Source organism: Salmo trutta, chromosome 18 (assembly GCF_901001165.1).
Source record: "Salmo trutta chromosome 18, fSalTru1.1, whole genome shotgun sequence".
Taxonomy (NCBI): domain Eukaryota; kingdom Metazoa; phylum Chordata; class Actinopteri; order Salmoniformes; family Salmonidae; genus Salmo; species Salmo trutta.
Genome location: NC_042974.1, coordinates 6076809 through 6088684, shown reverse-complemented (window position 1 = coordinate 6088684; position 11876 = coordinate 6076809).

Below are 11876 nucleotides of genomic sequence, written 5' to 3'. Positions count from 1 at the left end.
ACAAGTTTGGACTATTCTGTTGGTTACATTGCACCATGCAAGCTCAAATGGAACATAGATCAGCATTTGAACTTATTTGTAATACTATTTGAAGCCAGGTGTTCACACACTGCACCAGAGAGGGAGGAACTGGCTCAGAGAACACTAGGGCCCTTTGCACTCGGAGAAGCCGCACATAAAATAGGATTGTTCCAGTGTTCCGAGGGTTATGATGGGCGGAGAGTGTGTGTGTGGTTACTGAGGGTTATGATGGGGCGGACGAGTGTGTGTGTGTGTGTTTGTGGTGTGTGTGTGGTGTACTGAGGGGTTAAGATTGGGCGGACAAGTGTGTGTGTTTGTGTGTGTGTGTTACTGAGGGTTATGATGGGCGGACAAGTGTGTGTTTTGTGTGTGTGTTACTGAGGGTTAAGATGGGGCGGACGAGTGTGTGTTACTGAGTGTTAAGATGGGGCGGACAAGTGTGTGTGTGTGTGTGTGTGTGTGTGTGTGTGTGTGTGTGTGTGTGTGTGTGTGTGTGTGGTGTGTGTGTGTGTGTGTGTGTGTGTGTGTGTGTGTGTGTTACTGAGGGTTAAGATGGGGCGGACGAGTGTGTGTGTGTGTGTTACTGAGGGTTAAGAGGGGAGCGGCCGAGGGCAGAGACAGAACGGTAAAGCCGACAGCTGCTTGGCAGCGGCTCAAAACGCAGCTTAGCATTTTCCTTTTCCACTGTTCTGACTGACTGGCACACAATAAGTATGTTCCAATTGGGACCCTATTCACTATATAGTGCACTGATTTGGACCAGGGCCCATAAGCTCTGGTCAAAATAGTGCACTATGTAGGAAATAAGGGTGCCATTTGGGTCGCACACAATGTGAAGCTCTATAACTGTAACTCTCAGCCAAAGGAATATTCAGGGCCGTATAAAGAGATGGGCTGACACCATGGTTGACTTAAGACACAACAGAGTCAGATGGCCAAAGATAGGAGCTATCAGCAATCATTGGTCTCTTTCTCTCCCCACACTTTTTCCTCTCTGTCTAAGTCTGCGGAAATCACATACAGATAGCCATTTCTGACAAATCTGGGCGACAGTTCTTCGTTTGACCACTAGATGGCAAACTTAGCTTCATGGATGATGGAATAAGTAGCAAGGCTGCCAGAGTAGGAGGTAGAGAAGAGCCAACACGAGTCCACTATAAAGCTGTAAGCCTTGTGAGTGGCTGGGGGTGGATAGATATCCTTAAAGCATGAATGCAGATATGATGTGTGTTGGGTAACATCCGTAATTACTGCAGTTTGGCAATTAACTACTAAATTGCGTGAAGGAGATTCGTGAGAAGCAGTTCATTGTGGTGTGTGAGAGTGGGAAAGAAAAGGAGAGAGGAGACGGAGAAGGATGTGTGAGAGAGATATGGGGAGAGTGGGAGAGATGGAGAGGGGGAGAGATAGAGAGAGGGGGGAAGGGGGGGGAGATGGTGAGAATAGACAGAAAGAGGGGGGTTGGGAGAGAGAAGAAGAGAGAGAGGGAGCAAGGGTGGTGTGATAGAGAGTGAAAGAGACACAGAGATTGGAGAAGTAGCAAGAGACAGAGAGAGAGAGGAGATAAAGAGAGAGAGGGGGAGATGGAGAAAGATGTAGAGAGAGAGATGGAGAGATGGAGAGATAGAGAGAAAGAGACAGAGAAAAGGGGGGTTGGGAGAGAGACGAAGAGAGAGAGAGAGAGAGGTGGAGAGAAAGAGAAGGAGCAAGAGACAAAGAGAGAGAGAGAGAGAGAGAGTAGGGCGATATATAGTGAGAAAAATTAGAACGTGAGAGAGAGGGAGAGAACAAGAATGCAAAAGGAGAGAGAGATGAGAACAAGCCAGAGTTATTTTCTCTTCCCTCTCCTTCTGTCTCTGCTGTAGTGAAGTGATACAGGTATTATCATAATACAGGTGTTGTCACACAGTGGTGAAAATAGAGAAGGATCTTGTGACGATGCTGGAGGAAACAGGTACAGAAGTATCTATATCCACAGTAAAATGAGTCCTATATCGACATAACTCAAAAGGCCGCTCAGCAAGGAAGAAGCCACTGCTCCAAAACCGCCATAAAAAAGCCAGACTATGGTTTGCAACTGCACATGGGGACAAAGATCGTACTTTTTGGAAAAATGTCCTCTGGTCTGATGAAACAATAATAGAACTGTTTGGCCATAATGACCATCGTTATGTTTGGAGGAAAAAGAGGGAGGCTTACAAGCCGAAGAACTCCATCCCAACCGTGAAGCAAGGGGGTGGCAGCATCATGTTGTGGGGGTGCTTTGCTGCAGGAGGGCCTGGTGCACTTCACAAAATAGATGGCAAAATGTTTGACCCAAGTTAAACAATTTAAAGGCAATACTACCAAATACCAATTGAGTGTATGGAAACTTCTGACCCACTGGGAAGTGATGAAAGAAATTAAAGCTGAAATAAACCATTCTCTCTACTATTAATCTGACATTTCACATTCTTAAAATAAAGTGGTGATCCTAACTGACCTAAGACATGGATTTTTTATTAGGATTAAATGTCAGGAATTGTGAAAAACTGAGATTAAATCTATTTGGCTGAGGTGTATGTAAACTTCCGACTGTACATCTCCAATGAAGACTTAACAACTCCTGAGGAGAGGATAGAAGAAAGGAGAGGAGAGAGGGGGAGATGGGAGAGGAGAAGAGAAGAGAGGAAAGGAGAAGAGAGGGAGGAGAGGAGAGAGGAGGTTGATGATGAAATTATACGAATGAGCATTTTCATGTGAAGAAGGAGAACATGAATTGACATTCAACTCTGAGTTAAATTTCCTTCTGATCAGCTGGGGGGGGGGCTACACACTCTACATCTTATTGGGTCAAACATTTAAACACATCTAATTGGTCACATCGTCTCTCAGAGATATTAACGTTCTGGATTTTACGTTGGCTGCACTGGGATTCTCAGAAGAAGAGAGTTGAGAGGAAAGGAGGCTGCAAGGACCACACACACGTGAGCACGGGCACACGCACACACAAACACACGCAAACACAAACCCCCTCGCCCTACTGTGCACTCCCACTCTGCCTCTAAAATATTCTCATGTCATTAACGGACCATCTAATTGGTCACAACGTCTCTCAGAAATATTCACTGTTCGGTTCTGGATTTTGGATTGGCTGGACTGGACTGAGATTCTCAGCTGGGATTCTCAGCTGATTCAGCGCAGATTGCATACCTGATTCCAGATCTGTTTGTGAGGTCATTGGAATGCTTGGCAAGGCAGCGGCCATAGTAAGTCAGCTGTACAGCAGATCTGGGATACAACCAGATGTTGTTCCAGTTAGGAACATACTGCCCAGTTGATTTCACACACTAATGTTACAGGTCTGAGAGGTTTTTAGTCAGCTGGCTGCAGGCTTTTATAGTATACAAGGACCCACAGATAACTAAGCCCAGCCAGCGTACATACTGTATCCATATTACTATCTCCACACACACTGCCACATGTCCCTGACTCTTGGTCCCCTAGCTGTCCTCCTCTCTCCCTGTCCCTGACTCTTGGTCCCCTAGCTGTCCTCCTCTCTCCCTGTCCCTAACTCTTGGTCCCCCAGCGTTCCTCTCTCCCTGTCCCTGACTCTTGGGCTCCTAGCTGTCCTCCTCTCTCCCTGTCCCTAACTCTTGGTCCCCTAGCTGTCCTCCCTCTCTCCCTGTCCCTGACCTCTTGGTCACTTAGCTGTCCTCCTCTCTCCCTGTCCCTGACTCTTGGTCCCCTAGCTGTCCTCCTCTCTCCCTATCCCTGACTCTTGGTCCCCTAGCTGTCCTGCTCTCCTCCCTGTCCCCTGACTCTTGGTCCCCTAGCTGTCCTCGCTCTCTCCCTGTCCCTGTCTCTTGGTCCCCTAGCTGTCCTCCTCTCTCCCTGTCCCTGACTCTTGGTCTCCTAGCTGTCCTTCTCTCTCCCTGTCCCTGACTCTTGGTCCCCTAGCTGTCCTCCTCTCTCCCTGTCCCTGACTCTTGGTCACTTAGCTGTCCTCCTCACTCCCTGTCCCTGACTCTTGGTCCCCTAGCTGTCCTCCTCTCTCCCTGTCTCTTGGTCCCCTAGCTGTCCTCCTCTCTCCCTGTCCCTGTCTCTTGGTCCCCTAGCTGTCCTCCTCTCTCCCTGTCTCTTGGTCCCCTAGCTGTCCTGCTCTCTCCCTGTCCCTGACTCTTGGTCCCCTAGCTGTCCTCCTCTCTCCCTGTCCCTGACTCTTGGTCCCCTAGCTGTCCTCCTCTCTCCTGTCTCTTGGTCCCCTAGCTGTCCTCCTCTCTCCCTGTCCCTGTCTCTTGGTCCCCTAGCTGTCCTCCTCTCTCCCTGTCTCTTGGTCCCCTAGCTGTCCTGCTCTCTCCCTGTCCCTGACTCTTGGTCCCCTAGCTGTCCTCCTCTCTCCCTGTCCCTGACTCTTGGTCCCCTAGCTGCCTCCTCTCTCCCTGTCACTGACTCTTGGTGCCATAGCTGTCCTCCTCTCTCCCTGTCCCTGACTCTTGGTCCCCTAGCTGTCCTCCTCTCCCCTGTCCCTGACTCGTGGTCCCCTAGCTGTCCTCCTCTCTCCCTGTCCCTGACTCGTGGTCCCCTAGCTGTCCTCCTCTCTCCCTGTCCCTAACTCTTGGTCTCCTAGCTGTCCTCCTCTCTCCCTGTCCCTGACTCTTGGTCTCCTAGCTGTCCTCCTCTCTCCCTGTCCCTGACTCTTGGTCCCCTAGCTGTCCTCCTCTCTCCCTGTCCCTGACTCGTGGTCCCCTAGCTGTCCTCCTCTCTCCCTGTCTCTTGGTCCCCTAGCTGTCCTCCTCTCTCCCTGTCCCTGACTCGTAGTCCCCTAGCTGTCCTCCTCTCTCCCTGACTCTTGGTCCCCTAGCTGTCCTCCTCTCTCCCTAACTCTTGGTCCCTAGCTGTCCTCCTCTCTCCCTGTCCCTGTCTCTTGGTCTCCTAGCTGTCCTCTCTCCCTGTCCCTGACTCTTGGTCCCCTAGCTGTCCTCCTCTCTCCCTGTCCCTGACTCTTGGTCCCCTAGCTGTCCTCCTCTCTCCCTGTCCCTGTCTCTTGGTCCCCTAGCTGTCCTCCTCTCTCCCTGACTCTTGGTCTCCTAGCTGTCCTCCTCTCTCCCTGTCCCTGACTCTTGGTCTCCTAGCTGTCCTCCTCTCTCCCTGTCCCTGACTCTTGGTCCCCTAGCTGTCCTCCTCTCTCCCTGTCCCTGACTCTTGGTCCCCTAGCTGTCCTCCTCTCTCCCTGTCCCTGACTCTTGGTCCCCTAGCTGTCCTCCTCTCTCCCTGTCCCTAACTCTTGGTCCCCTAGCTGTCCTCCTCTCTCCCTGTCCCTGACTCTTGGTCTCCTAGCTGTCTTCTAACCCTGGGGATGCTCCAGAGTTCATTAGGCCATGTTAGCATGCATCAATCCATCCATCTACACACGTTTTTGTAAGGAAGACTCTTCTCCTCACTCTGATCTTAAAAAATATATAATTTAGATAGTAGATTTTTTTTGCGATGCAGTGACTAGACCTCCCCCTCACTCTGGGTTTGATCTTGACTCCAGAACAGAGTGAAATATGGCCTGGGGGTATTTCTGACAGTGTGGAGCCAGACACATGCCACTCTGGGGGACGATAGAGGTCTATAGTATGGTCCGTTGTCACCTGAAATGGGCTTGACAGTCACCGGTCAGACCTGAGTTCAAACACTATTTGAAATCATTTGAAATACTCTAGCTGGACTCAAGGGCAGATCCTGATCACCTGGTACGCAATCTAAAGGTAAACTCTGATGTATTGGAAAGATTTCAAATAGTTATGAATCCAGGTCTGAACAGTGAAACAGTGGCCCTACAGGTCGTAGTCTATACGTCAACCACACACACACACACACACACACACACACACACACACACACACACACACACCCACACACACACACACACACACACACACACACACACCCACACACACACACACACAGGTCCCATCACCTATCTCTGAGGTGCCATCCTGTAGGTCAGTGGTGACAGTGACAGGGTCTTCTACAGCTGACCACCTGACACATGATATTCTATCAGAAAGACAAAGACATAGATACAGGAAACATAGCCTCAGGGTGTCTGCCACTGATGGAGTCTGACACGGTGTGTGGTGTGTGTGTGTGTGTGTGTGTGTGTGTGTGTGTGTGTGTGTGTGTGTGTGTGTGTGTGTGTGAGTGTGTGTGTGTGTGTGTGTGTGTGTGTGAACATACTCCTCACTGCTTGGTAGAGCCACGTCCCTTGAGACATTATGGTGATGTTGTGTGCACGTGTGTGTGAATGAGGACTATGTTTCTTGGCCAACTAAAGCCAGGCCTACCTTGTCCTCAGCGGATGGGTTGACCTACATTACCACCCCGTTCAACATGACCCAACCAACACACACACACACACTCTCCCATAGAGTATCCATCCAGACAGGCCAGTGAACAGTGTGTAATCAGAGTCCTGGTCCTGCTCCCTGTACTCGGCAGATAATTCATTGGCCTCTTAATGTGTGTTTATTTTTTACGCCCGTGGATCCAGCCATGCCCAGGTTGTGTGTGTATGCGTGCGTGTGTGTGCGTGTGTGTATTTGTGTGTGTGTGTGTGTGTGTGTGTGTGTGTGTGTGTGTGTGTGTGTGTGTGTGTGTGTGTGTGTGTGTGTGTGTGTGTGTGTGTGTGTGTGTCTCACTGGGAGCCGGAGAGACAGCCAGATAAATCATCACTCTGAGCATCTGTCCTCTCTCCCCCATGTGCCAAACACTTCCCCCGTCTCCCCCCGTCTCTCTGTTCTCACCCATCTCTACTCTGTTTCCTTCTCTCCCCCATTCCGTCCTCCGCTCCAACCAACTCTCAGTCCAAATCTGAAGACCTGTTCATAGACATTTGGGTTGCCCCTTCTGCCCCTTTCTGTCCTGTCCTCACCTGGTCTTGTTCAACAAAGGGATAACACTGTTAAAATACCCCCCCCCCCCACCACCACCTGTATCCTCCCCTACTGAACACAACAGAAGGGTGTAAATCTTATCATAAAATCTCAGCTGTGAGCCCTGTGCTGACCTGTAAATTATCTTTGTTGTGTCACTTGGTCTCTGAGCTCACGGTCTATACTGCATGGGCCAGGCAATACTGTACTGGAGCTGGTAGACACCTACCTGCTACTACTAGCTTCTAGCTAGCTACATACCTCTACCATTCCATAAGGCTACCATTTTAAACCATAGGCCCCCATACAACTTTATCTAATGCTAGCTAGTTACATACCAGCATAGTAGTATAACATTATTTATCTAAGCTCTTGTTGTTTTAAAGTTACACAGCCCCATATCCACTCACTGGAGTGGGCTAGGCAATACTGCACTGTGGCTAGCCTAGCTACCTGCTACATACTGCACTGAATGACAAATACACATCTACTGGATGACAAATACACATCTATTGGATGACAAATACACATATATTGGATGACAAATACACATCTATTGGATGACAAATACACGTCTATTGGATGACACGTACACATATATTTGCATAACAAATACACATATATCGGATGACAAATACACATCTACTGGATGACAAATACACATCTATCGGATGACAAATACACATCTACTGGATGACAAATACACATCTATTGGATGACAAATATACATCTACTGGATGACAAATACACATCAATTGGATAACAAATACACATCTATTGGATGACAAATACACGTCTACTGGATGACAAATACACGTCTACTGGATGACAAATACACGTCTACTGGATGACAAATACACGTCTACTGGATGACAAATACACGTCTACTTGATGACAAATACACGTCTATTGGATGACAAATACACGTCTACTGGATGACAAATACAGGTCTACTGGATGACAAATACACGTCTACTGGATGACAAATACACGTCTACTGGATGACAAATACACATATATTGGATGACAAATACACATCTATTGGATGACAAATACATGTCTACTGGATGACAAATACACGTCTATTGGATGACAAATACACATCTATTGGATGACAATTACACATCTATTGGATGACAAATACATCTACTGAATGACAAATACATCTACTGAATGACAAATACACATCTATTGGATGACAAATACATGTCTACTGGATGACACGTACACATCTATTGGATGACAAATACACATCTATTGGATGACAAATACACATCTATTGGATGACAAATACATGTCTACTGGATGACACGTACACATCTATTGGATGACAAATACACACCTATTGGTTGACACGTACACAACAAATAAACACATCAATCACACATATATTTGTAAAAGGAGACATTCTCCCCACTACGTATGACCTACGAGACACATATGACAAATACATAATGATAAAACACATCAAACACACACGTTTGCAGGAATTGTCTGTATATGGAGACCGTAAATTAATAGGAAATCCAATGTATTTGTGTTGAACACAGTAGACCTGTATGGCAGAAGAGAACCTTGTGGTGAATACAGTACACCTGTATGAGAGAAGAGAACCCTGTGGTGAATACAGTACACCTGTATGACAGAAGAGAACCCTGTGGTGAATACAGTACACCTGTATGAGAGAAGAGACCCCTGTGGTGAATACAGTACACCTGTATGACAGAAGAGAACCCTGTGGTGAATACAGTACACCTGTATGACAGAAGAGAACCCTGTGGTGAATACAGTACACCTGTATGAGAGAAGAGAACCCTGTGGTGAATACAGTACACCTGTATGACAGAAGAGAACCCTGTGGTGAATACAGTACACCTGTATGAGAGAAGAGAACCCTGTGGTGAATACAGTACACCTGTATGAGAGAAGAGAACCCTGTGGTGAATACAGTACACCTGTATGAGAGAAGAGAACCCTGTGGTGAATACAGTACACCTGTATGAGAGAAGATAACCCTGTGGTGAATACAGTACACCTGTATGACAGAAGAGAACCCTGTGGTGAATACAGTACACCTGTATGAGAGAGGAGAACCCTGTGGTGAATACAGTACACCTGTATGAGAGAAGAGAACCCTGTGGTGAATACAGTACACCTGTATGACAGAAGAGAACCCTGTGGTGAATACAGTACACCTGTATGACAGAAGAGAACCCTGTGGTGAATACAGTACACCTGTATGACAGAAGAGAACCCTGTGGTGAATACAGTACACCTGTATGACAGAAGAGAACCCTGTGGTGAATACAGTACACCTGTATGAGAGAAGAGAACCCTGTGGTGAATACAGTACACCTGTATGAGAGAAGAGAACCCTGTGGTGAATACAGTACACCTGTATGACAGAAGAGAACCCTGTGGTGAATACAGTACACCTGTATGAGAGAAGAGAACCCTGTGGTGAATACAGTACACCTGTATGAGAGAAGAGAACCCTGTGGTGAATACAGTACACCTGTATGAGAGAAGAGAACCCTGTGGTGAATACAGTACACCTGTATGAGAGAAGAGAACCCTGTGGTGAATACAGTACACCTGTATGAGAGAAGAGAACCCTGTGGTGAATACAGTACACCTGTATGAGAGAAGAGAACCCTGTGGTGAATACAGTACACCTGTAACATCCAACCCAAAATCACTACTGCCAACAATGCTTCATGGCGTGATGATGTCATGTTGAGCAAAACTAAACAAAACACAACTAAAGGTGATTCTGTAAATAACCCACCAACTGTCAGGTTTTTGTTCAGTCTGGCACGCACACACACACAGACACACTGGAGGCCCGCAGGCTACTGGAGGCCCGCAGCCTAATGCCCTCTAATGGGCTCAGCCATATCTCCCTCCCTTTCTCTATCTCCCTCCCTTCCCCACCCGAGGAGCTCAGAACGGAAACCAACAGCCAACTATAACACTCCCCGCTGGCTAACTGTCTCATAATTCCTCCCTTATCACTGTACCTGTCTCATAACTCCTCCCCTATCACTGTACCTGTCTCATAACTCCTCCCCTATCACTGTACCTGTCTCATAACTCCTCCCCTATCACTGTACCTGTCTCATAACTCCTCCCCTATCACTGTACCTGTCTCATAACTCCTCCCCTATCACTGTACCTGTCTCATAACTCCTCCCCTATCACTGTTCCTGTCTCATAACTCCTCCCCTATCACTGTACCTGTCTCATAACTCCTCCCCTATCACTGTACCTGTCTCATAACTCCTCCCCTATCACTGTACCTGTCTCATAACTCCTCCCTTATCACTGTTCCTGTCTCATAACTCCTCCCCTATCACTGTACCTGTCTCATAACTCCTCCCCTATCACTGTTCCTGTCTCATAACTCCTCCCCTATCACTGTACCTGTCTCATAACTCCTCCCCTATCACTGTTCCTGTCTCATAACTCCTCCCCTATCACTGTACCTGTCTCATAACTCATCCCCTATCACTGTACCTGTCTCATAACTCCTCCCCTATCACTGTTCCTGTCTCATAACTCCTCCCCTATCACTGTACCTGTCTCATAACTCCTCCCCTATCACTGTACCTGTCTCATAACTCCTCCCCTATCACTGTCCCTGTCTCATAACTCCTCCCCTATCACTCTACCTGTCTCATCTCCTCCCCTATCACTGTACCTGTCTCATAACTCCTCCCCTATCACTGTTCCTGTCTCATAACTCCTCCCCTATCACTGTACCTGTCTCATAACTCCTCCCCTATCACTGTACCTGTCTCATAACTCCTCCCCTATCACTGTACCTGTCTCATAACTCCTCCCCTATCACTGTACCTGTCTCATAACTCCTCCCCTATCACTGTACCTGTCTCATAACTCCTCCCCTATCACTGTACCTGTCTCATAACTCCTCCCCTATCACTGTACCTGTCTCATAACTCCTCCCCTATCACTGTACCTGTCTCATAACTCCTCCCCTATCACTGTACCTGTCTCATAACTCCTCCCCTATCACTGTTCCTGTCTCATAACTCCTCCCCTATCACTGTACCTGTCTCTGTCAGCCTCTCACTCTCTCTCTGTTTCTCAGTCTCTTTGTCTCTCTACCTCTCTGACTCTGTCAGCCACTTTCAGCCACCCTACTCTCTTTCTCTCTCTACACAGCCTTTCTACTCAAAGTGAGCCCGAGCCAACACCATTAAAAAGAATAGAAACATTAAGACACTGGATAGGAAATATTATCTCCAAACAACATTACTCTTGTAGCTGTACCATGGAGAGTCATAACAACACATTTCTCATTCCCAAATTTGGTTACAAGACAAGAGCTAGCTGTTATTTACTGTACCAGTAGGTTGACCACATAGATTTGGTTTAGGGGAATACCTATAACACTACCTTGTTATAAAGTAGATGAATATGAGTCTGTCCATTGAAACATGGATGGCTTGTCATTGTGTCAGCCTGATCAGTGATAGACTTTAGAGGGTGATGGAGAGGAAATGGTGGCGCTGAGTGAGAGGACCCCCACTCTACGGCCACCTTGTTGCACCTTGTTGGCACACCAGCACATGCTAACTTGGGAGGAAATGGTGAGCAGGGAGAGGAAATGTTTTATCATCATCTGTAGTTTTTCTTTACCCTTGAGAGAGCAATCTGATTCCTGCCTCCCGGGCAGAGCTGAAACACCACTTCCTACCACCTCCTCCCAGGCCAGTGGAAGGGTTAGGGGTTCATGGGAGGAGGGGGGTGAAAGAGAAGGAGGAGGAGGAGGTAAAAGAGAGTAGGGTGAGAATGAGGAGGAGGAAGAGGAGGAGGGGAGGAGGAGGAGGAAGAGACAGAGGAGGAGAAGGTGGGGGAGAGAGGAGGAGGAAGAGAGAATGAGTGGGTGGGGGAGGGAAGAGGAGGAAGATACATAGGAGGAAAATGTGG